The sequence below is a fragment of the Pleurodeles waltl genome, chromosome 2_2 (genome assembly GCF_031143425.1).
Source record: "Pleurodeles waltl isolate 20211129_DDA chromosome 2_2, aPleWal1.hap1.20221129, whole genome shotgun sequence".
Lineage (NCBI taxonomy): Eukaryota > Metazoa > Chordata > Amphibia > Caudata > Salamandridae > Pleurodeles > Pleurodeles waltl.
In genome coordinates this window covers 1,102,054,394-1,102,081,810 of record NC_090439.1, presented here as the reverse complement: position 1 = coordinate 1,102,081,810, position 27,417 = coordinate 1,102,054,394, and the positions used below count along the sequence as shown (strand labels likewise).

General features: G+C 46.0%; 1 protein-coding gene across 1 annotated transcript in view; it reads left to right on the top strand.

Moving 5' to 3' along the window:
• Positions 1 to 27,417, top strand: part of TOP1MT (DNA topoisomerase I mitochondrial) — a 711,804-nt gene that overhangs the window by 178,042 nt on the left and 506,345 nt on the right. The gene's annotated exons all lie outside the window — the stretch shown is intronic.

The following is a 27,417-nucleotide window of genomic DNA, read 5'->3' as shown; positions in this document are numbered from 1 at the left end:
TCAAGACCTGCAGATTCTGGTGTTGCTCAGCAAGGAGCTAAGGCTCCTGGTTTTATTTGCCGAAGCATGATGGTGTTTGTTGCCATATGGGGTTGTATCTTTAATGCTGGTGTCAACATTCACATTAGAGGAGTCTTTGCATTTGTCAAAGGTCTATTATTCAAAATTTGAAGGGCTTCATATAAATGCTCTCTAGTTTCTCAAAGTTCCATCAGATAGTTTTCGAAATTGGGCTTTCAGTAAGCCATTCATTCTCTTAATCAGTCCTGCAGCTTGTGGGTAATATGGAATATGAAAAATACACTCAATATTGTGTTGTGAACAATAATATTGCACGAATTTACCTTTAAAATGTGACCCTTTGTCACTCTGTATTTGGAGTGGAATTCCAGAATACAACATTAATAAGTCCAGAGTTTTGATAACAGTGAACTGAGTAGCATGTTTGCAAAGGATGGCAATCAAGTAGCCAGAATATGTGTCCACCACTGTGCAGGCGCATTGACACCCTCAAGTATTCAGTAGTGGCCCAATGTCATCAGTTTGCCATATCTTCCCTGGCAACTTCTTCTACCCAACTGACCTTTGACAGATCTCTGTTGTGTGTGTTGACAAATGAGATACTGCATGATCACTGTTTTTATCAGGTCTAGGGGAATGTGCATCCCTCTAATCTATGCCCACCTGTTAATGGCCTTCTCTCCCAGATGTCCACGTTTTTGGTGCTCCCACTTAGCCTTCCCCACAAAGTCAGAAACCTGTGTCGTCACTTAGCCTCTGAGATTTTGTCTTCGTCTTCTGCAAGGGAACTAAACCATTATTCTAGTGAGTCGGTGCAACAGTGGCCATCTACATGATATACTGTAACAGTACTTTGCTCCAGCATTTCCCAGATTTCCTGCCACAATTCTTTGCCCCACACCTCCATGGACTGTATTTGCCAGTTATGAGCATGCCATGTGGGAAGTCAGGTGGCTAACCCATTGGCGGTAGACCAGGAATCAGTATAAATGTGACAGGTCCCAAGCAATTCTTATTTCAGTGCCTGATATACTGCATACAATTCTACATATTGACTACTCTTCCCTTCTCCTGTAGTAAACAGCAACTTCTTGGTTCATGGGTTATATGACACTGCCTTCAAATATCTTTCAGCCCCCCACATACTTGAATGAACCATTGGTAAACCATACATGTTTCCTATCCTCAGGGGACAAGAATTCAAATGGCTCACCCCAACTAACTGGTGACTCTTATCTTTGGTACCTCCTGCACCCTCTCATCATCCTGCGTGGGGGCTTGTGCCACCTGTTCATGCAGGGCTGCCGTCCCTGCTGGTCCCACTCTGGCCCTGTCCTGTATGTACCACTTCCATTTTATTATACTGGCTGCTTGTGCATGTCCTATCCGGTGAGTTTTTTTATTTTTAATAAAGAGCTTTTATTGATTTTAAGATAAACAGGAAAGGAAATAGAAATGCAAATATTATGGCACCATTAAACCAGAGTACATTGTTCGCCCCACTGGCCCCCACGGGCTCCGCAAACACTAAGTACATGTATTCATTCAGTTCTGAGTCAGTAGTTCTCAGTGTTACAGTGAATAAAGATAGTATGTACGTGCATCCTAGACACAGTTCCCTCATCGCAAGAGAGTCCAATCTTAGGCTGATGTGTCTCCCACTCATGAGCTCTTATTCAGAGAAAGCGTCCTACGGTCAGTCCAAGTGTCACAGACAGATTAGGTGTCCAACGCGTTCTCACATTTCCCCTACAATCTATTGTACTTATTTGGGCACCCCCTTGCTTCATATATGGGTTTTTCGCATTGCGCGCACCAGTCTACCCCTCGCCTCCATTTGGCTAGAGCCGGTACTGTTTCAGCTTTCCAGTCTACCATGATGTCTCTCTTTGCCACCAGGCAAGCCACTCCCAAGAAGGTTCGACTCGCCCTGCTCAGCCCCGTTTCTTCCATAGCCCCCAACAAAAGCTGTGTGGGAGACATCTCCACTTCAGATTGTAGGACCTCTGAGCACTCGCCTATGATTGCCTTCCAATACGTCTCTATGACTGGGCAGGCCCAGACCATATGGAAAAAGTCGGCCTCTGGGTTAGAACATCGGGGGCAGTTAGCTGTAGACCGAAGGCATGCTTTAAAGAGTCTTTTGGGGGAAAGGTATGCTGCGTGCAGGTAGAGGGTTTGTAGCATTTGAAATCGGGAGGAGATGGACATTGACCGGGGGGGCCATTAATGCTTCCCTCCAATCTGTCTAATCTATAGGGCCCACCCAACCCTCCCACTTTTGACGGAGTCCCTCGAGTGATGGAAAGGTATTAGTGAGTATAGAGTGGTATATCTCGGAGATTCCCCCTTTACCCAAGCTTCCCATCAGGACCTTCGCTTCCAGTGGACTGTGCTCTGGAATGTTATCACCTGGTCGCACATATACTAGCAGGGCATGCCTAAGTTGTAAATATTTGTGGAATTGGGTATTGTTTAGTGAGTAGATTCCTTGGAGCTCCTCAAATGATCGCATGTGTGACCCTCCCTAGACGTCCCCTAGGGTGGATATCCCAATGTTGTCCCATTTCTGGAAACCTTCCAATGCGGAGACTTCCGCCAACCACTTTCCCTGCCAGAGACGAGTCTGTTGGGTGAGACGGCTCCACCAGCCCAACACCTTCTGAGCCGCTCGCCACCCTGTAAGAATCCTCTTTATCCGGTGAGTTTTAGGTTAACTCATCACCCACTGCATTATTGGAATTTCAGGTCTCAGAATCACCTTATGACCTAGGATCATTTGCTCAGTATCCACTAGAGCCCAGTAACACGCGAGTAACTGTTTCTCAAAGATAATATATCGCTCGCCACTCGCCAGTATCTGGTAGCTTTTTGGCACAGAAACCCCGGGGGCGCACCCTCTTTCTTGTTTTTGCCATATGCGCCAATTTGCATATTGCCCCTGAACGGTTACATGTAATTCAATGTCTGTCCTGTACTGACCATAGGTGTAAAGCCTGTTGAATCACCTCCTTTGCCAGTTCAAATGCACACTGCTGCTACTCTCCCCATTCAAACAAGGGCTTCTTCTTGCCACTTTGTACAAAGGGGCCTAAATCTCACTCAAGTGAGGGATATGCTGTCTCCAAAAACCAAACAGTCCAATGAGTCGCTGAGTCTCCTGCTTATTACGGGGAATGGCAGATTGTAATATCTTTTGTTTTGCCTGCGGCAACACCTCCCTATGCCCCTGATCACACTAGATTCCTAGAAACGACACATTTTGAGAGGGTCCTTGTCTTATCTGAATTGAACATCCATTCTTTGCTCTGCAAAAGTTCCACACCCCTGTCCAACTGAGTATGCACCTGTTCTTGTATCTCTCCCTGAATCATCACACCATCGATGTAATTGACAATTGTACCCCTGGAGTGACAGATACTTCATCCAGGTGTTCTGCCGCCAGCCGAAGACATGTTTGGGGCTATGTACATACTCTTGGGGGAGCCTTAAAATCTTGAATTGTCTGCCATTCCAAGAGAAACTAAATTGCTCCTGACTCTCAGGGGCCAACGGTATGGAAAAGAAAGCATTAGCAATATCAATAGTTGCATACCAGCTTCCTTTATGTTTTTTGTATCCTCTCAAAGTGATGGTGTCGGGGACTGCAGCAGTCAAAGGGGGCGGCTTATATTTGTTCAATACGCGGTAAGGGATCTTCATTGATAGCACCCATCTGCTCTGTGCACAGGCCACAAAGAATTGTTCCACTCAGTGGAGACTGGAGCCACCACACCAGCCTCCATCAACTCATGTATAGTCTCATGTCTTTACTCTTGCCCCCCTGGAATTCGGTATTGTTTTAAACGAACCAACTTCGTTGCTGGGGACACCTTCAATGGCGCATTCTTTAGACAACCCACCCTCACAGCTGCCACTGAACTGTATTGCTTTGATCCAAATTGATAACAACCATCATCCAAATATAGGATCATTCACTTCAAAATGCTAATTCCCAGTGTATACTCTAGGAGGGGCATAATCAAAACAGTGTATTCGCTTTTAGGTGTTCTCTCTATTTTCATTTGAACAGTAGTCTGCACTGCAGTGGTTTGCTTTCCACCCAACCCTTTGATAGTGTAATGCTGACCTGTAAAAAAAATTCCATAAATTAAAGAGGCCTCCTCTCCGGTGTCCCCCAAGGCCCGCAGTTTTTGAACATTTCTATGTTTCCAATGAATTTCTAAATCAACATAAGGTCTGTTATCTTTGAGCCCATCCTTGTACCGGAGCTTGCCCTGTTAGCTAATCTGATTTAAACCTGTCAACTTTTACCCAAGTAAGGTCTTGATATATGCTCTCATATCTGCGGGGGAGATTCCTCTCCTTCCCTGTTTTCAACAGCTAACCAATCGATGTCCAAATCTTCCTCCTCCTTCCCCTGTGAAGAAACATTTTTCTCCCTCTCATTTCCTTCCTCCTGCATCTGTGACTGTACCCGGTTCACTTGTTTGTTAACCTGCTTATTTACTCTTCTACTGCTCTCCTTTCTGTCCAGCCCCTGCTTACGGTACAGCTTCCACAGACGCTTAGTATCTATCCAATCTATTGAATCTTTGTTGACACTATAGATCAACAATACCATAAACATATCTCTCCTAGATACTCAGTTATTGTCGGTGCTACCTTCAGACCTGGAGGCTCTCTCAGGTTTTGTCCAGTCTCCAAGCTCTCCTAACTCGCGAACTGCCTCCAGTACATCTTTTAATGCCTACCCTGTCTGATTAATTAGGATAGTCATTATTACCTGCTTGTAAGCTGGGGGAGGTAACCACATGATTTTGTTTCGTACTGAAACATTCAGTGGAGCATCTAACAAATTGTGAGCCTCATCCAAGAGAATAGCAGTTTTCATACTTTCTTCTTTAATTCTTTGCATAGCATCTCGCAACTTCTACCAAGGCGTATCATTTGGTGACCAGTCTGGTTCAGTACGATATTTCTGGTTACATTCCACAACTGCCAATTGCAACAAGTTAGTCTCTCCTTGATTCATATGACCTCTAAACTGCTCTTGTATTATGGGATCAGTACTAAGAGTACAAATCTTCCTTGCATCTCCCTCACCCAGTCCTGCCCCAGAAGCTCCCAGGTCAAACAGCCTCACCATCCACGTAAGCAGTGCTTCCCCAGGTTTTTGATGAAACCTATCCATAATATCATTAATCTCCCGCTGAGAATAATCTTCTAAGGCGTGCAGCTCTGTCTACCTAAAATAGGTCAATCATGTCCCTGATCAGTTCTACTGGCACTTTCTGCAAGCAAAGTAATACTGTTTTTAGTACAGCATTGATAAAACATCCACTCCAGTTCTCACATAACCCTGCTCCACAAGACCATTCATTCGCAAGAACATCATGGGGTGTTTTTTCCCACCCTGGTATGTCATTTGACACCTGGGAAACTGCCTTTGACTTTTTGCCAAATATTTTCACTTTTAAATCTTTCACTTCGTATCCTGCCAACTACACCAAATTGTTCTGCTTTGCTTCAAACCGAGAGGAGAACGATGCCAAGGAATGCAGCAATCCTAGTTTGAGTTTGATTAATGAATTTAATAAGGCACTTCCCAGATGATATAACAAAATACACGAAAATATGAACATGCGCGTTAAACTAGAATGCAGTAAAACATATACCTGCTAAAATACTCACAGCAGTTAAACTATATAAAACATAAAAAATACAATGCATCAACAATGAATATGTATGCAGTGAATACGTGTGTGTGTGTGTGTGTATATATATGTTCGACGGCATGTGTAGCTGCAGACACACATGCTATGCATAGGTCCTGCCATCTAGTGTTGGGCTCGGAGTGTTACAAGTTGTTTTTCTTTGAAGAAGTCTTTTCGAGTCACGGGATCGAGTGACTCCTCCTCCTTCGGCTCCATTGCGCATGGGCATCGCCTCCATCTTAGATTGTTTTCTTTCCGCCATCGGGTGCGGACGTGTTTCTTTTTGCTCCGGTAGTTCGAGTCGGAAAAGTACTACAAACTCTCTAAATTTGTCGGTATTGTTTAGATCGTGTACCATCTATCATCGAATCTTCGGTACCGGCGGATACAGCTCTCTACTTGCCCTTTGGGGCACCCGCACCCAACTCAGGCCTGGTTGGCCCAACCAAAGTCTTGTCGCAGTCTCATGGACCAGACCCAGTTTCGATTCTGTCCTCGGTGCCAAGTTCCCGTATACGGACCAACATCTTGTCTGTAACCTGAGTCTATCTCCAGACCACCAAGAGGATACCTGCAAGGCCTGCAGATCCTTCCGCTCGAAGAAGACTCTACGAGACTGAAGAACACGAAGGTTGGAAATGGCGTCGAGAAGCATCGAACGTCTCAACGTAGAGGAGGAGATTATGCACACCGCAGTCTCCGTTCGGGGGTCCGACTCTGAGCACGAGTCCGACAACGACAGACCAATCACAGCAGGACAGCACGTGAGTACGCCTGCCCCTGCCCCCTCCAAGCCCAAACACAAGGCCTCAGGGACGCCACTGCCAGAAGGCCATGAATCAACCCGTAAAAAAACTGCTGGTGACCAAGCAACAACTTTGGCACTGAGAAAGGCCACGCCACCGAAGCCTTCGGACTCGAGCCGAAGCACAGGCTCTGAAATAGTCAAGCACCGACCCATCGAGTTGAAGCCTCGAAAATTCCTCTCGGAGCCGAGGCCAACGTCTACTCCAGGCCTTTCGATCCCGATGAAACCGGCTTCGGAGCCAAAAAGACCCATATATACAGGAAGTGCAGAATTATTAGGCAAGTAGTATTTTTGAGGATTAATTTTATTATTGAACAACAACCATGTTCTCAATGAACCCAAAAAACTCATTAATATCAAAGCTGAATATTTTTGGAAGTAGTTTGTAGTTTGTTTTTAGTTTTAGCTATGTTAGGGGGATATCTGTGTGTGCAGGTGACTATTACTGTGCATAATTATTAGGCAACTTAACAAAAAAAAATATATACCCATTTCAATTATTTATTATTACCAGTGAAACCAATATAACATCTCAACATTCACAAATATACATTTCTGACATTCAAAAACAAAACAAAAACAAATCAGTGACCAATATAGCCACCTTTCTTTGCAAGGACACTCAAAAGCCTGCCATCCATGGATTCTGTCAGTGTTTTGATCTGTTCACCATCAACATTGCGTGCAGCAGCAACCACAGCCTCCCAGACACTGTTCAGAGAGGTGTACTGTTTTCCCTCCTTGTAAATCTCACATTTGATGATGGACCACAGGTTCTCAATGGGGTTCAGATCAGGTGAACAAGGAGGCCATGTCATTAGATTTCCTTCTTTTATACCCTTTCTTGCCAGCCACGCTGTGGAGTACTTGGACGCGTGTGATGGAGCATTGTCCTGCATGAAAATCATGTTTTTCTTGAAGGATGCAGACTTCGTCCTGTACCACTGCTTGAAGAAGGTGTCTTCCAGGAACTGGCAGTAGGACTGGGAGTTGAGCTTGACTCCATCCTCAACCCGAAAAGGCCCCACAAGCTCATCTTTGATGGTACCAGCCCAAACCAGTACTCCACCTCCACCTTGCTGGCGTCTGAGTCGGACTGGAGCTCTCTGCCCTTTACCAATCCAGCCACGGGCCCATCCATCTGGCCCATCAAGACTCACTCTCATTTCATCAGTCCATAAAACCTTAGAAAAATCAGTCTTGAGATATTTCTTGGCCCAGTCTTGACGTTTCAGCTTGTGTGTCTTGTTCAGTGGTGGTCGTCTTTCAGCCTTTCTTACCTTGGCCATGTCTCTGAGTATTGCACACCTTGTGCTTTTGGGCACTCCAGTGATGTTGCAGCTCTGAAATATGGCCAAACTGGTGGCAAGTGGCATCGTGGCAGCTGCACGCTTGACTTTTCTCAGTTCATGGGCAGTTATTTTGCGCCTTGGTTTTTCCACACGCTTCTTGCGACCCTGTTGACTATTTTGAATGAAACGCTTGATTGTTCGATGATCACGCTTCAGAAGCTTTTTAATTTTAAGAGTGCTGCATCCCTCTGCAAGATATCTCACTATTTTTGACTTTTCTGATCCTGTCAAGTCCTTCTTTTGACCCATTTTACCAAAGGAAAGGAAGTTGCCTAATAATTATGCACACCTGATATAGGGTGTTGATGTCATTAGACCACACCCCTTCTCATTACAGAGATGCACATCACCTAATATGCTTAATTGGTAATAGGCTTTCGAGCCTATACAGCTTGGAGTAAGACAACATGCATACAGAGGATGATGTGGTCAAAATACTCATTTGCCTAATAATTCTGCACTCCCTGTACAGAGGAGCATGGACTTTCCAAACAATTCAAAGAAAGACATAGATTTGCGGAAGAACTTACGCAAATGGAGGAATTTGATGAAAAACAGGCCAGAATTCAAATTCATAAAGACACTGGCAAGATCGTCATTGCACCTCCTCTAAAATCAGAGGAAGCTGGCCTTACAAGGACATTTAGACACTGACTAGCCACCGGCTAAAGTGCCAAAACCCAGACAAAAATCCCCACCTCCTCAGTTCTCACCTCACCAGTCTCCTCCTCATTCTCCTCAACTGTCTCTCCACCTGTTACCCCCACTGCACAGTCTCCAGTACACTCTGCAGAGTCACACCAAGATGATGTCGACCCATGGGACCTTTACGATGATCCCATTTCTGACAATAGTCCAGAATGCTATCCGTCAAAGCCATCAGCCCCAGGGGATAGCACCTCGTACACTCAGGTTCTAGCTAAGACAGCGTCCTACCATAACGTAGCCATGCACACAGAACATCTTGAGGATGATTTTCTATTTAATACATTGTCCTCAACTCACACCACGTACCAGTCTCTATCCATGCTTCCTGGCATGCTAAAACATGCAAATCGGATCTTTCAGGAACCAGTTTTGGCAAGAGCAATCACTCCTAGGGTAGAAAAGAAATATAAGCCGCCTCCCTCTCACCCATCTTTTATTACCCAACAGCTACCTCCAGATTCCGTAGTGGTGAGCGCAGCACGAAAAAAAAAGGGCTAACTCCCAGTCTCCTGGTGATGCACCGCCACCAGATAAAGAAAGCAAGAAATGTGATGCTGCTGGTAAAAGAGTAGCATCACAGGCGGCTAATTAATGGAGAATAGCCAATTCCCAAGCGCTAATGGCTAGATACGATAGGGCCCACTGGGACGAGATGAAGGATATCATACAGCATCTCCCCAAGGATCAACAGAAAAGAGCCCAGCAAATAGTTGAGGAAGGGCAGGCCATTACAAATAATCAAATCAGGTCAGCGTTAGACTTCGCAGACATTTCCACTGTGGGAGGAAGACTGCAAAAGTTCCACACTCACTGGTTACCCATCACAACAGACAATTGGGTCTTATCAATTATCCAACATGGTTACTGCATAGCATTTGCACAAATTCCTCCAGATATACCTCCAAAACCACACTAACTCGCCTCCCAACACATTTCAATGTTGCAAGCAGAGGTACAATCACTATTACTCAAACAAGCCATATAACTTGTACCACATCATCAAATAGGAACAGGAGTTTACTCCCTGTATTTCCTCATTCCCAAAAAAGACGGAACATCGAGACCAATACTAGATCTCAGGACTCTCAATCTTTACATCCTATCCACTGTTACAACAAGATTTTATGGCAACGCTGGATCTCAAAGATGCGTATTTTCACATACCCATCCATCCAGCGCACAGAGAATATCTCCGGTTCATAATACAAGGAAAACATTACCAGATCAAGGTGTTAACTTTCGGGATAACATCTCCCAGAGTATTTACAAAATGTCTTGCTGTAGTTGCAGCCTACATAAGAAGGCAACATATCCATGTCTTTCCATATCTTGACGACTGGCTAATAAAATCCAACAGTCAGACACAGTGTCAATGCCATGCACGTTATGTAATACAAACCCTACACACACTAGGGTTCTAAATAAACTACCAAAAATCTCACTTACAACCAGTGCAGGTTCAACAGTATTTAGGAGCCGCATTAAATACCCAAACAGCACTTGCAAGCCCACAAAGGGTACAATCATTCCACAATATATTACTACAACTCCAGCCAAACCAACAGTACACAGTCAAGTTTGTCATGAAACTGTTGGGCACGATGGCATCATGCATCGCCATTGTCCCCAATGCAAAACTACACATGTGCCCCTTACAACAGTGCCTTGCAAAACAATGGTCACAGGCACATGGTCAACTTCAAGATCTAGTGTTGATAGACCGCCAAACACACATCTCGCTTCAGTGGTGGAATTCCACAAATTTAAACAAAGGGCGGCCATTTCAAGACCCTGAGCCTCAAGCCACACTTATGCACATGCATCAATGATTGGATGGGGAGCACACCTCAACAATCAACATTCAGGGACAATGGGACAACAAACACAAACAACTTCGCATAAACCACTTAGAATTGCTAGCTGTATTCCTAGCACTCAAAGCCTTTCAACCTCTTCTCGTTCACAAACATTCTCATCAAAACAGACAATATGACTACAATGTCCTACCTAAACAAACAGGGAGGGACCCACTCATCACAACTTAGTCTTCTAGCACAGAAAAATTGGCATTGGGCAAGACACAACAACATTCACCTTGTAGCACAGTACATTCCAGGGATTCACAATCAATTAGCGGATGTTCTCAGCTGGGATCATCAGCAAACACACGAGTGGGAAATTCACCCCCAGGTACTTCACAAGTACTTTCGCCAATGGGGAACACCAGACTTGGATCTATTCGCCACCAGCCAGAACGCAAAATGCCAAAACTTCGCATCCAGGTTCCCACACCCTCTATCCAAGGGCAATGCTCTATGGATCAACTGGTCAAGGATATTTGCTTACGCTTATCCCCCTCTCCGCTCATCCCCCTCTCCGCTCATTCTAGTTCTGGTCAACAAACTGCGTCAAAACAAACTCAAACTCATACTTATAGCACCAATGTGGGCACGTAAACCATGGTACACAACATTATTAGACCTATCACTAGTACCACACAACAAGCTGCCAAACAGGCAGAATCTGACACAAAACAAACAACTGATCAGGCACCCCAATCCAGCAATACTCAATCTAGCAATCTGGCTCCTGAAATCTTAGAGTTTGGATATATCTACATCTTCCACCAGAATGTATGGAAGTGATTAAACAAGCAAGAAAACCCACTACCAGGCAGTGCTATGCAAACAAATGGAAAAGGTTTGTCTTTTGCTGTCAATCCAAACACATAACACCTCTTTCTGCATCCATAGAAGACATTGTAGGTTACTTACTTCACCTACAAAAAGCAAATTTAGCTTTTTCATCCATTAAAATACATCTCACAGCTATTTCAGCGTATTTACAGAATATACAAAACCAGTCTCTATTTAGAGTCCCTGTCATCAAAGCCTTCAAAACGTATCATACCACCAAAAACACCACCAGTGGCTTTATGGAATCTCAATATTGTACTCACATGGCTCATGGGTCCACCGTTTGAACCCATGCACTTGTGTCAGATTCCGTATCTAACGTGGAAAGTAGCTTTCCTCGTTGCAATCACTTAATTACGAAGAGTTAGTGAAATACACGCTTTCACTATTGAACAACCCTTTATACAAGTACACAAACATAAAGTAGTACTTCGCACAAACCCAAAATTCCTACCTAAAGTCATCTCACTGTTTCATATAAATCAAACAGTGAAACTTCCAGACTTCTTCCCACAGCCAGACTCAGTAGCAGAAAGAGCGCTGCATACATTAGACATTAAAAGAGCTTTAATGTATTACATTGACAGAACAAAATCATTTAGGAGAACTAAACAGATATTTGTCGCATTCTAAAAACCGCATACTGGTAATCCTATCTCAAAACAAGGACTAGCCAGATGGATAGTAAAATGCATCCAAACCTGTTACCTAAAAGCTAAAAAGCAGCTATTAGTAACACCAAAAGTACATTCCACCAGGAAGAAAGGAGCAACAATGGCATTTCTAGGAAATATACCAATGACAGAAATCTATAAAGCAGCCACTTGGTCAACACCCCATACATACTGTGTAGATGTGTTAGCAACACAACAAGCCACAATAGGACAGGCTGTACTAAGAACACTATTTCAAACAACTTAAACTCCTACAGGCTGACCACTGCTTATGGGTGGAAAACTGCTTTGTAGTCTATGCATAGCATGTGTATCTGCAGCTACACATGCCATTGAACGGAAAATGTCACTTACCCAGTGTACATCTGTTCGTGGCATGTTCCGCTGCAGATTCACATGCGCCCTCCCTCCTCCCTGGGAGCCTGTAGGCGTTTAAGTTGCACATTCATTTGTACATACGTATATATATCTCTATTCCATTCGCATGGGCATCTCTTAGCTTTACACTCTATCTCTCCTACCTTACCCTCCGCGGGAAAACAATCTAAGATGCAGTCGATGTCGATGCCCATGCGCAATGGAGCCGAAGAGGAAGAGTCACTCGATCCTGTGACTTGAAAAGACTTCTTCGAAGAAAAACAACTTGTAACACTCTGCAGCGGAACATGCCACGAACAGATGTACACTGGGTAAGTGACATTTTCCATATATAGCTTCCCCACCTTATGTAACTTAAACCTAAGAGGAAGGTTCTGGCAACCTCCTGCTTCCTTTGTGTAAGTTATGAAAAAGCTGGCTGTACTCGGTCTGCGTCAAAAACACGCAAAGGAATGGGCCCTCCCCCGATGCGCATTCCAGAGGCAGAGGAGCAGTACTTTTCCATAGTGAAACTTTAAAACCTTCCTAGGCTGAGACTTTCTTATGTCTACATCCACATTCCCCAACGGGGTTAAGGCCTTAGGCGGAGTGTCATCATCCGATGTAGCCAGTGAAATGTTGGCCTGATGTTTCTGCTTGTGTGCTGCCTTTTTTGTGGAGCGTGTGGACTGAAAAGCTCCAACCTCGTCCCCTGTCCACCAATGCCAAGTCTTCTAAGTCATGAGGAACTTCAGTATCTGAAAGAGGAGGTAGCTCTAGGCCTCACAGGCCACCACTGGTGTGCGGGCCACTATTCTTTTGCAGTGGTAGGTAAAATTAAGTCTGAGAGGGATGCCCCATTGGTAAGAGATCTTACTGGACTGCAAATGTTGGGTGATAGCCTTAAATTCCTTTCCGTGGGCTAGCGTGTTCGCCAAGAGATCTTGATATATGGTGATATTGTTGCCTCTGAATATAATTGGTTCTTGCTGTCTTACATTCTGCATTATTTATCCCTTTCATTGAAATAATGCACCCTGGTAAGGGGGGGGCTGGGAGGGGTAAGTTCATCTGTTGTTGAATTGCTGAGAAAACTGTGTGTGTTCGGTCCAGGAGCACCGGTTGATCATCCTGCAGTTGTAATTGATGCGAGAAGAGGGCCTGGACGTTTGCTCGAAGCTCCTCCTGGGAGACCTTTGCTGTGATACCTCTAATGCGAACATTGCTTTGCCTGGAGTGGTTTTTTAGGTCGTCAATTTTATCTTGAAGCAGTTCCTGGGTTTTCTCCAACTTTACTGTGTGTGCCGTACAGTCGATATTATCCAGTGTGTGAACAGCAATTGTGGTTTTGACAGTTGTCAGGCATGAATCCATTTGTTGCAGGGACTGGTCGAGGTCCATGATGGCCCTAGTAAAGTCCTACCACAGGGATGCAATGTCTCTTCAGAATTTGGGGAGCAACAGCTAGATGTCGCCTTTGGAGCCAGGGAATCAAGGCCCTCTTCCAAGCGTGAGGGTGACAACAAGGGGTCTAGCTTGCTCCTCCTGCCTCCCCACCCCTCCACTGCGTTCCCCTTCTCTCCGTGCCCCATCTCCACCCCCCACCCCCAAAATAGGTGAGGGGGGTTGCCCTTTTGAAGCATCTCCCTAACGCTGGCGGAGTTTCGAGTAATCTTGGTTTTGTTTACCACCATTCATGGGGGTGGGGATAAGAATTACTTTGGGACCTTTGTGGCAGTCCCTTGCCATTAAGCACATCCATGATTTGTCACACTGCAGCCCCTCCCAGACTCGTGGCCTTCTCGTTTCTTGTGCAGTATATCAAAGTGGCACGGCCCTCTCAATGGATGAGAAGGCTTCAACTAAGCACTGTATAGGATAAGCCAGTCATTTTTGGGGCCTGTGAGTATGGGCTCAGCAGCAAAGGGTCGCCACCCCCTCTCTAGCCTTTAACTGGTCACAAGTCCTGGTGCACCAGGCACTGTTCTCAGGTTTCCCCCTCCGCATCAGTGGAGAGGGTGCTGCCACTGTTCCAGCCGTCCTACCTTCCAAGCTACGATTGTTGGGCCGATTGTTGGGCTGCCTTGAGAGGTGTCCTGTGTGTCTGGGGGGCCTCTGTTGTGAGGAAGGGGCAACAGCATGTGTCCTTACATTCAGGGCCAGGGTAGTCTTGGGGGCAGGGTCCCACTCTCCAACAGGGTCTGCCGCTGAAGAAAAGGAAGAAACTGTCCTCATAAACCCCACCTAAGGTCTCTGTACTGCAGGTGTCTCAGGTGCGACTGGCCCAAATCTGTGCTAGCGCTCCCGGGCCCCTGATGGCTGTCATGCGTAACATTGCCCTCTCACCAGCCCCCCTCGACTCCACTCTGGCACCCAAGGTCTCGGTGGCACCCGTAGCGCTCGGTGTGCAGAGGTAGCGTCCGTTTCCAGCTGGGACTTGCCTACTGCCTCGCCAGCTCGGCGCCATCACCTCAGGCCCTCATAAGTTTGTCAGCCCACAGCCAGCTCCGAACGGTGCTGGCACACTGGATGGGTAGTGGCCACCTTAGATCACATTGCCCTGGCACCGGGCTCCCTTTCTCCTCCCTGCTCACCACTGACAGCCACCCCTATGTCTCTGAGGCCACAGCCGCCACAACACGAGGCCTCCTGGTTGCGAGGCTCCAGTATGGTTGCTGCTTTGAGCTCTGCTCAACCCGGTCGGCTTTTGGGCTGGCCGGATCTCAGTGGGCTCCGGATTGTCTGCTGACACAGCACCCGTTCACCACTTCCCCTGCTGAGTCACCCAGTTGCAGGTGAGAGGAATCTGGGCTTCCCATTCAGAGCTCAGAGAAGCGTCTTGCTTGGTCTTCTCCAACACCTCCTCTGACACTAAATTACTTAGGACCAACTTTAAACACACAGGAATAAGTGTTTCCTTTTAGAGGAGAGGGTACCCCAGATTTTGAAGATGTGCCTTTTCCAATTTCAAACTCCCAACAGGTTTCCTCCTTGAGGGGTACTGTGGCGTCCTGCATTTATTTACCTAATGATCAGCCAATACCCATTTATGAGATCTCTGCAACAATGCAAGGAAAACCAATGGAATCAACACAAAGTCAAGCCAACACTGTAGCTTTCGAAACTTCATCTTTCCATAAAACCACACAGCAAACTGCTGTGATGACAGAATCTGCTGTTGCGAATGCAAGGAAGGATACATAAGCCATACATAGAGTCTTTGAATTTGACTGCATGGCTCTTGAGATTGTGCATTATGGTTTCCTAAATCTCAAGATTGTATGAGCATTCTAAAAAGTCAAGCATCATTCCACTACGTTGTCATAAGATTTTGTGTGGAAACATTTTGTGATTTGGTGTTTGGAAAACAATTAAAATTCAATTTGATAAGAAATAATCATACCTTATCGTCTGCATTTGCAAAACCAAAACTGCAGCACTCTTCTGTCATACTTTATCTGTTTGAATTTGCATGCCGGAAAAGCCTGAATCAAGTCCTTTTTTAAGATTTTCTGATGGATACACCTACCTGTGGATTCCTCACCTAAAGAATTCTCCCCTCGCGCCAGCCTCAACGGAAATTTCTTCTAGCTCTGCACGTTGACGATGACGTCACAATCGCCCGACTCCACGCGACGCTGAATGACGTCATCTAGGCAATAAGAAGCCCTCGTCGACGTGCAGACGTCAGTTCCCTTTTTTCCGTGCCTCCGAGTAACGGTTTTTCTTCGAGGCTCACAGGGAGCTACAGTTGCGTATCAGTGGTTACAATGTCGCAGCGAAGAAAATCTGGTTTTAAGCCTTGTAACCAGTGCGGGGGTCGAATGTCGGTTACTGATCCCCATGGGAATTGCCTCTGGTGCCTTAGTTCCGACCATGATGTTGAGTCATGCGGCTCCTGCCAGCGCATGAACCCTAAGGCGCTTAGGAAAGGGAGGCCAAATTATTCTTGGTCCGTTCCAAGAATAAGGAGAGGCGTCATCGGAGAGAGTCATCTTCGAGGGCTCATCATCGCCATGGAGACTCGCGGCGCCATCACGACTCCCGGCGCCTATAGAGTAGAAGACGGTCCAGGTCCAGATCGGCATCTCCGTGAGCTCGGCATCATCCGACGTGGGAGATTAGCCCGACAGTCACTCATCCGCCTCCTACGACTCAGACTTCACCTGGGTCGGTTTTCGAGGTAGAGCCTCTTCAGAGGCCAGAGGGTTCTCCTGAGCAGGAGTTGCCTGGCCCATCATCGGCTTCTATGCCTGCACTGGCGCAGCAGCAATATCCGGCTTTCCCGGCGCCGGGTACGGATCCTGCGGCTTTTTTGAATGCCATGTTTAACATTTTTTCCACCATGGCGCCGGGTGGAGGACAAGCAGGTCCGTCTGGCCCTTTGGCCTTTAATTTGGGTGTTCCGGCGTCTTACAAGTCGACACCTTTCATGCCATTTTTGTCTTCTGCCGCCGAAGCGGCGCCAATGCCCTTGACGTCGCCCAGGAGGCCTGCTACGGCGCCGGTGGCTTCGCCTCGGATCCAGTCCACAGTCAAGGTTCCCGTTCTCCTGGACCCCATCAAAGACTTTTGGAAGAAACCTGTGTCTTCTTCAGCTGTCAACAGGGCAGTAGCACGACGCTATCGGGCGGCTCCAGGTGACCCTGTCTTCCTCTCCAAGCACCCAACACCGGAGAGCTTAGTAGTTCAGGCCTCCTGTTCTTCCCGGTCCTCTCCTGGCTCGTTCTCCGGGACCCCTGCGGACAGGGAGTCGAAGAAAATGGACAATTCTGCAAAAAAGGCCTTTTCTTCATGTAGTATGGCCTTGAAGTCAACCAACACAACCTGCATTTTGGGACGTTATATTCATGCCCTTATGGAGGAAGCAAAAGGCCATCCGAACTTGTCGCAGGAAGTGTTACAATCGCTGACGGATGCTCAGGCGGCAGCGACCCAGGTGATTTAGTCTGGATTAGACACTTTGGACTCTGTGGCAAGGGCTATGGGCACATCATAGTTTCGAGACGACAGGCTTGGCTGCGTTCATCAGGCTTTTCAACGCATGTGCAGGCGACTCTCCTGGATCTGCCTTTTGATTGTGAAAAACTCTTTGGGACAAAGGCAGATTCTGCTCTTAAACGATTTAAAGAGAGCAGGGCCACAGCGAGGTCGTTAGGACTTCAGTCCTCCTCCTCCTTTAGGTCTTACAGGAGGTTTAGGGGTTTTGGACGTGGCTCCTACTTTCGTGGCAGATTCCAGGCACCACAACAATCTGCAAGCTCCCTGCCATACAGATCCTTCAGGGGCAGGGGCAGAGTCCGTACAAGAGGAGCCACCCAGCAGCACTCTGCCTCTTCCTTGGGAGGGGTGCAGCAGGGAAAGCAGCCTTAGTCCTCCACCACTCCCTGTTCACTTGTCTCCGGTAGGGGGGAGACTTGCCCAATTTCTTCCAATGTGCGAGCTTTTAACAACAGACTCTTGGGTCATCGACATTGTGAAGAGAGGGTATGCTCTTCCCTTTCGGGAGTTCCCTCCTCCCTTCCCTCCCCGCCCTTCCTTCTGTTCGGAAGACCATCTTCTGTTACTGCAACAGGAGGTGTTATCCCTATTGGCAAAAGGCGCAGTAGAGTTGGTTCCCGAGCAGGAGAGGGGTCAGGGCTGTTATTCAAGATACTTCCTGATCCCCAAAAAGGATGGTCGGTTAAGACCAATTCTGGACTTGAGGATTTTGAATTGGTTCCTCTGGCAGGAAAAGTTCAAAATGCTGACCCTTTCACAGGTTCTTTTGGCGTTGAACGAAGGAGATTGGATGGTGTCTGTCGATTTGCAGGATGCCTACTTCCATATTACGATCCTCAAATCGCACAAGAAGTATCTTGTGGTAGGATCGCAGCATTATCAGTTTGCGGTCCTCCCGTTTGGTCTTACTTCAGCACCTTGAGTCTTCACAAAGGTGATGGCGGTGGTAGCGGCAGAGCTCAAAAGAACAGGGATAGCGGTGTTTCCCTATCTGGACGATTGGTTGATCAAAGCCAAGACTCCGGAGCTCGTGCGGCGTCATCTCCAGTCGACAACTCAATTGTTGTACGACCTGGGTTTTTCAATCAATGTGCCCAAATCTCACCTGGAGCCCTCTCAACACCTCCTGTTCATAGGGGCAGTACTGGACACAACATTGAATCGGGCCTTTCCTCCGCCCCAGCGGGTTCAGGACATTCAGGCGTTGATTACGATGTTTCGAAATGGAGCGGTAGTTCCAGTCCTCAAGGTCCTTCGTCTGCTCGGTCTGTTTGCTTCTTGCATACTGCTGGTCACTCATGCACGCTGGCACATGAGGGCTCTTCCGTGGTGCGTCCGCAGGCAGTGGTTTCAGCACAAAGGGGATCTTGAGGAATCGATAAAGATCTCCAGAGACACTGCAGTGGATCTTCAGTGGTGGGCAGCGGTCGACAACCTGTCGCAAGGAAGGCTGTTCTCGCTGCCACCACCAGTGGCCACAGTGGTAACGGATCCTTCCACTCTAGAGTGGGGAGCTCATCTGGGGGACCTGGAGGTCAAAGGCCTTTGGTCTCCATTGGAACAGAGATTTCACATCAATCTGTTGGAGTTGCGGGCAGTACGTCTGGCTCTCAAGGCCTTCCTCCCTTCCATTCACGGTCAGTCAGTCCAGATCCTGACGGACAACACTACCACGATGTGGTATATAAACAAGCAGGGAGGAGTGGGATCGTATCTTCTCTGCAGAGAAGCTCTTCGACTCTGGTCCTGGCTTCAGGACCACAAGATCTGCTTAGTAGCACATCATTTTGCATGCGGACGTTCTCAGCCGACGCAACTCGGTCGACCACGAGTGGCGTCTTCATCCAGATCTGGTTACGTACATCTTCCAGATGTGGGGATATGGATCTGTTTGCAACTCAGGAGAATGCGCAGTGCCCGTTATTTTGCAGCCTCCAGTATCCGGTGCAAGGAGGTTTGGGGGACGCGTTTTTCAGATGTCCTGGAAGGGTCAGTTGCTTTACGCGTTTCCTCCCATACCCCTGATTCCTAGAGTTCTGAGAAAGACCGGGCCCAGGTCATCTTGATAGCTCCGGATTGGCCAAGAAGGGTGTGGTATTCAGACCTTCTCCAACTCTCTCTGTGCCCTCCGCTCTGTCTCCCTTACAGGGTGGACCTCCTCTCGCAGGGGCAGATTCTACACCCCCACCTCCAGACTCTGCACCTTCATGCCTGGAGAGTGAACGGGGCAATCTGAGTGCTTTTTCTCTCCCACCGGAAGTGGTGGATGTTATTTTATCGGCCAGGCGACACTCCACCAAATCAATCTATGCAAGTCGTTGGGCTAAATTTGTATGTTGGTGTGGAGAGAACAGAATTGATCCATTAAAGGCTTGTTTGTCTGACATATTATCATTTGCTCTTTTCCTGGCGCAGAAGGGTTGTGCGGTTGCCACAGTTAAGGGTTATTTATCTGCACTGTCGGCTTTTCTGTGCCTTCCTGATCAGCCTTCCTTGTTTAAGTCTCCTATTGTTTTGAGGTTTGTTAAGGGGCTTACTAATAAATTTCCACCATCACCATTTGTTATGCCTCAGTGGGACCTTTTAGTATTAACATTTTTAATGGGGTCTCCATTTGAACCGATGCATTCTTGTGCTTTGCGTTTGCTAGTTCTCAAGACTGTTTTCCTGGTGGCCATAACATCGGCTAGAAGGGTCAGTGAGCTTCAGGCTCTTTGTGTAGAGTCTCCATACCTTTCTTTCTTTAGAGACAAAGTGGTGTTAAGGACCAAGGCGGCTTTCCTCCCGAAGGTTGTTACACCCTTTCACTTGGGGCAGTCTATTACTCTCTCTTCCTTTTACCCTCCGCCTCATCCATCCAAGGAGGAAGAGAGGCTCCACCGACTGGATCCACGAAGAGCGCTGAGCTTCTATGTCGACAGGACAAAGGAGTTCAGGCAAGATGATCAGCTCTTCGTTGGATACGTGGGGAAGAGGAAAGGTAGAGCAGTCCACAAGCGAACGGTATCCAGGTGGGTCATTCTATGTATCAAAATTTGTTATTCCTTGGCGAAGAAAGAACCACCTGTGGGGCTTCGTGCCCATTCCACCAGAGCTAAGGCTGCTTCTTCGGCTTTGGCTAGGGGTGTACCTGTGGTTGACATCTGCAGGGCGGCGACTTGGGCGTCCCTCCATACTTTTGTCAAGCATTATTGTTTGGATTCTGAGGTTAGGAGGGATGGCCATTTTGCTCGCTCGGTGCTTCAGGATTTCTTGGTTTGACCATTCGGGCACCCACCTCCGGAGGTAGTACTGCTTTGGGACTCTATTCTTTAGGTGAGGAAGCCACAGGTAGGTGTATCCATCAGAAGAATAAGTTACTTACCTTCGGTAACGCTTTTTCTGGTGGATACAGTAACTACCTGTGGATTCTTCACGGTCCCACCCGCCTCCCCGTTGTCTGACTGGTCATACCATGAAATCCATGGGTGAGCATCCTTTGTCTTGTATATATGTAAAAACCTGAATCATGTATATAGTTGTGGCATGTATATATGCATTTCTTTCTCTAATTTAGATAGTTCAAGGAAAACATGTTTAGACTTGACTGACATATTTTACTTTCATATAGAGCAGTTATTGCTGTTACCTAATTTTATTTTTATTGTAATAAATGTTGTGTTTTCATTTCATTTGATGTGACTATGCTCTCTTTAAGGTCAATGTTCACCTGTTTGCCTCTATGGCACGTAAAAAATGGTGATAACTGACGTCTGCACGTCCACGAGGGCTTCTTATTGCCTAGATGACGTCATACGGCGTCGCGTGGAGTCGGGCGATTGTGACGTCGACGTGCAGAGCTAGAAGAAATTTCCGTCGAGGCTGGCGCGATGGGAGAATTCTTTAGGTGAGGAATCCACAGGTAGTTAGAGTATTCACCAGAAAAAGCTTTACCGAAGGTAAGTAACTTATTCTTCTAGAAGGAGTAACAACTTTCCCTCTAAGCCAGCAGTCTATTTTCACCATGGGAACCAAATCTCTCTAAATGAGCCTTTACATACTTTTCAGCATCTCCACTGGAAAGCGCTGTCTTCTTGGAGGGTCAGTGAACCCCAGTCTTTATCTGCAGTAGAGACTGCAAGCAATAGTCTATTAAGTAGACATTAAATGACTTGGAGGCTGTGATGCAAACTGCCAGTACAGTGATTGTTGGTAGAAACAATGTGCTAATTCTTTAAAGGAGAAGCTTATATTTTTTGAACTAATGCACTCTTGGGTTGGCAGCTGTCCTTCCCTTTTTTCCTCTTCAGTAAGGTTAGGAGTCAAAGCTCATCATGTTGCAAGTTTAGATTGTTCAGCTGGTTGCTGCAGTGTAGGCTTGAATTAGCTGACCTACCCCAAAGAATGCCCCTGGATTTAATGAAGTGTTTAGGGTTCCCGGATGCTGAAAGGAATTATTCTACATTTATAACGGTTGGTGAGGATTCCTACAATGCAAAACCAGAATTGCTAACAAGTGTAATTTCCTTCCTTGAGTTATTCATGATCCTAAATCTGTTCTACTGTTTCCTTATTTTGTGGTTACCTGTCATAAGATAACTCCCTTTTATTTGTAAGCTGCGACAGCTTTGTACCAATGACTAAATAATTATAATTTTTTTTCTTTAAATTGCTCTCAGAGTTGTAGCTAAGACTAATCTTAACAACATTTAATTCACCCCATATGGTTCAAGAAAGTTAATTGTGCCACGTAAAGTGAAACATTTATTTTAGGCCATTTCTACCCCTCCTGGGGGCAGATCGGCCATTTTTCTTAGGCCAATCTGAAACCACTAGACACCAGGGATTTTAATTTTTTGCAACAATTTCACGCAAGGGGAGCGACCCCTTCGGCAAGGGTCACTCCCCTGGGAGGCAAATTTATTTTAGGCCATATCTGCCCCCCTTGGGTGTAGATCAGCCTATTTTTGTAAGGGCCCATCTGCCCCCAAGGGGTGCGGAAAGCCCACAAGAGACCAGGGAAGATTTTGTTTTCTTCAAAAAAAAGAGGGTGGGGGTGTGGCCTTACCCCTACCCCAAATAAATGGGGACAAAGGGGACAAAGTTGTGCTGCCCACCGGTGGGCAGATGGGGCAGTTACCCTGGATCCATTCCCTGGGGAGGGCAAAAAGCCTATTAGATGCTAGGGAATTTTTTTAAAGTAAATAAATAGTGGGGTAGTGGCTACCAACCAGTATGGGCATGGTTATGCCCCCACCCCAACTGAAGGGGGTAAGTCTTTCAGCTCTCCCCCACACAGTAAAACATCTTATCCCACGGCACGCAAGAGGACATTTGATTATTTTGGGTTTTGGTTTTACATTTGGGCCATGAGAGCTTGTCCAACTCTCAAAATCGTCCCACTTGGAATGGTGAGGGCTGCACTATTTGGTCTTTGGGACACTGCCATGTAGAAAGAGACCTAGACACATCTGAAAGCTAAAAATCTGGGTGAGTCCAGGGTGGTGTGCTTCACTTGCACCCCTCACCATTTTCTTCCCCACAATGCCCTGCAAACCTCCAACTTTGCTGGAAATCGCACATTTTTCCCACATTTTTGTGATGGAACCTTCCAGAATCTGCAGGAATCCACAAAATTCCTACCACCCAGCATTGTCGCATCTATACCGATAAAAATTCTGCCTGACTTGTCAGCATAAAAACGTTTTTTTTTTCTTTCCAAACTGCCCCTTTGGACTCGCTTTGGTTCCCCCTCATTTTTGACATTTTTTGGCTCTTCCCTGTCACAGGCAGTTGGCCCACCTACACAAGTGAGGTATCATTTTTACCGGGAGACTGAGGGGAACGTTGGGTGGTAGGAAATTTTGTGCCGGTGCAGTGATCCCACACAGAAATGTGGGGAAAAACATTTTTTTCTTTCTTTTTTTTTCTTTTAAGCTAAATTTGAGGTTTGCTGAGGATTCTTGGTAAGAAAACATTGGGATATCCACGCAAGTCACACCTCCCTGTACTCCCTCGGGTGCCTAGTTTTCAGAAATGTTTGGGTTTGGTAGATTTCCCTATATGGCTGCTGAGCCCAGCACCAAAAAAAGCAAGCAGCGAAGGGGTTAAAATTGCTTTCTCCTAGTCCTAATAATAAAGTGCCAGGTGAAAAAAGGGCATCTTGGTTAAGCTTGAGTAGATAATTGACAGAGTGTTGATAGAAACTAAAGTTTCTGATCCAGTTAGAACTTGGGAGAATATTAAGAATCATTATGTGCTTCATAGATAAGCTAGCCATGACTGTTCCAACTAAGGTTTAGTATAATTGTAAGTGGTATAATGCTGATTTGAAACTTTAGTAAAAAGTAATTGTGAGCAACAGTCTAAAATAATTAGGTTAAGCATAAAATAATATTCAGAGTGTAAATGCCTGAACGGTTGCTCATCTAAGGAACTATTCAAATAATTGGAATCTTCGGCTAATGCTTCTACTATGCACAATCAAGTTGTTTCTCACAATTCCTAATGGACAATCTCACTCCCTATTTTCACAAACAACTCTGTAAAATTAGACAAATTTAAGTCTCTCTTTACGATAAAGCTCTTCAGGGGCGAACAGCAAGGCAACCTGATCGGTGTCAGTTTTCTACGCTCTTGAGAAGATCTAAGAAGAGAAATCCTGTGCCCAATTTCTCACAACTGTCCGTATGTCCTTTTATATATCTACCATTAGTCAGAAACAGTGTAGTGCTCTTGTAAGTGTGATATGTGCTTTATTTGATTTGGCTATAGTGCTAGCAGACCTACAAGAAACAAATCTCTTAAAACGAACAAAAAAAACGAATGATGAGCATGCAGCTAACATTGGAGTAATATCTAATTTTTACCCTCACTGGGTAAGGTTTTGGAAAGAGCAACTATCTCTTGACAGCAGAGTGTAGTGCAAGTGGTGGATCAGCTTGATGGTTTTGCGACCGGATTTAAGCCAGGCACAGCTTGAGACCGAGGTAGTTGTCAAATCTCTGTTTGATGCCCTTAGAATGATAGTGGATGCTGATCATGTTAACACACTGATTTAGTCAGATTTGTTAGTGGCATTCTCCACTAGTGACAATCAGCTGGTAATCCTAGTTGTTCTTTCAGATGGCTTCATCTTTCCTCTTCTGACAAAACACAATTCGTTCAGCTGACCATCTTTTCTTCAGCCTGAGCCTCTTGGGATGACTAGTGCTGCATGAATTATCACAGTCTCCCTTCAATTTTTAATCTGTATCTTTGCTCTTTACTAAACACACTTCATCATTTTGAGATAGCTTCTTATATATGTTGATGACACCTAGGTCACCCATTATATTTAAGAGGAGGATGTGAGTCTTGTGGTGAAGCTTCATTTGTCACTTGAATTTATTTTAGAATGGATGAGTTTGACACATTCTCGGGGACGCTGTCCTTCCCCGGCCCTTGAAATGGCATTGGTTGGGATTTATACCCCCTGGTACAAGGATTTAGTCAGTGTGTCAATACAAATTGGAAATTCAGTTGGACTGTAACCCATACACAACCCACTGAGCAATACTGTGTAGGAAGTGTTTCCTGGAAACAATCAGTCCCGCAAGATGAGTTTAGGCACACAGTGGTACTACAAACCTTCTTTCATGAATAAGTAACGCACTCAAGGATTGCACAGACACTCTCCTATTTTAAATTAAACATTTTAAAAATGAGTCAGATCATAGTACTGAGGTGGAGCAAGACTGGGCTCAGGTGCCCTTCTTGGGCGAAGTGTAGGCCACAGAGCTCAGCACAGCCCCCCCCCCCAAGTGAGAAGGGTTCCCCCCAGCCTTCAAAACTAAAATATGAATAGAACACTAGTTACAATGAATGTCCAGGGACTAAATAACTGCACTAAACAATACAATTTGCACTCCTGCTTGTGGAGATCTAAGCTGCAGATGTCACTCTTCTAAGAGACTCACCTGATTAGGGTGGAGGCCTGATGCCTGAGAAAACAATTGTGGTACATTTGTCTACAGCTGCATATTCCAATTATGCTTGAGCGGTGGTGACAAGGATGTCCGTGGCAGTTCCCCTCATAGGGTGCGCCTAAACCCCCAGGGCGTGGGTGGGATGCGGGTAGAAGGGGGGATATGTTATTGTTGTGGGGACTGTGGATGGATTTGATTAATGCATTATGAATTCTTCTGCATCCAGTGTGGATGAGAAATTTTTATACTGTGAGATGTTGAAAAATAGCTCCGTACATACACCTGAAACTTGTGTAAGCAGGGGACTTTAACTGTGTGCTTAATTGGATGCTGGATAGAGTGCCTCACATGGAAGCCTCTCCGGGGGAGGCAATGGAGTGTCTCAATTTATTGTAAATCCGGTAACATCATTACCCGGCTGAAAAGCAGATTTTTTGTGTTATTCCTCTGTATATTGGGCCCGGGGCAGGTTAGGAAACAATTGATAACTCCAGAAATACTCCTAGCTCTCAATGTAGAAAAAAATGATTAGGAAAGAAGATGAGGCTGGCAGAATTTTGGCATGACTGTTAGAGATAGGCCTGTATCCCGTGCGGGGCTGATTACCGTGGCACGCCAGATAAGTGCTTCCTGCATGGAATATCTGCGGGATCTCTTCACTCTGATATGCCATTGGTGGCTGCTGATATTCTGGAAGAGTGTCTCCTGATGGATGCACTGCCCAGGCTGAGGAAGATTGCCAACAGCTGGAAGAGTTAAAGGCGGTGCTAGTGGACTTGAAGCGGGGGAAGACCCTGGGAACTGGTGGCATTGTATCAGATGGTCATACTGGAAAGATTATTGGAAGTGTACAAGGTGGCAAGAGAGAATGGGGAGTTACCCAGACTGAGGGAGGCAATGATAGGGATGTTACCTAAAGAAGGGAAAGATCCTGCCAAGCTTTCTTCTTACTACTGTGTAGGATGTTGGCCAGCAGAATCCTGCAGGTGATATGAACATTGATATACTCGGATCAACCTGGATTTATCCCGGGGAGGAGCACCATTTTCAGCCTTCGGTGTTTAACTCATTTTATGCACATGCTGACCACCTCAGCAGATATATATTGATGGCAGCCCTTGGCATTGAAAGGTCACTTGAGACAGCTGGGTGGCAATACATGCGGTTTGTCCTGCTACATATGGGATTCAACCCTATTTTCATTCAGTGGGTGTGACATGCACCCTGTGGCAATGGTGTGCCCAGGGATATGATTCTGAACTCTTTGGGGCTGGGGAATAGTATGAGGCAGTGCTGTACTTTTCCCCATTCTCTTTCCATTGACAGATAAGCCACTGGAATGCTTATTGCAATCTAGACTAGGCCCATGGGACGGTGGGAGTTTGCATAGTTGGTACCCCTCAAATGGTGCTGCTCTGTGCAGACGACGTCCTGGTTTCTTTGCATGATCTGGAATGCTCAGGTCTAGTGCTGCTGGAGGTGCTGAGCAGCTTTGCGATCATGTTGGGCTGCACACAAACAAAACGAAGCCTAAAATATTTTCCCTGGCTGGACTAAGAGGGGTGAACGCGGCACTCCTATAGGGCCTGGGATTCCTCTGAGAACTAGATGCTTTCCGATAATTTGCGATCCGCGAGGGAAGGGGGAGTGGGGAGGGGTGGTTGGTGGCAAGCTCTCCTGGCAGGACCGTATGCCCTGCATACATTAATAGAGGTTGTTGGAGATACATTAGGGATCATGATTTGTCACTGTGAGATGACTACTTGTGCCAGGAGAGTCTTTTCTATGCAATAAGGGGATAGAAGATGAGAAAAGGAATGGTAACCATCAGGGAATGTATAATCAATGAGAGTATAATGTAAGTGTGTTTAAAGGTTCACAGTAAGGTGACAAGTGCCTGTGTAGATGAATGATAGTGTACATGAGAACTGCCGCTTTTTGTTAGAAAATCAATCAAAATGATTTTTTTAAATATCATTACACTTCATCTGTACTTATAGCTTTAGCTAAAATATAATGGTATGTTACACACAACTTAATATCCTTTGTAGCTTAGAAATAAAAAAAGGTTAATTGCAAATCATATTAATTAGTTTAGTGCTAGATGTACAAAGTGTTATTGAAGTTGCTTAACGGC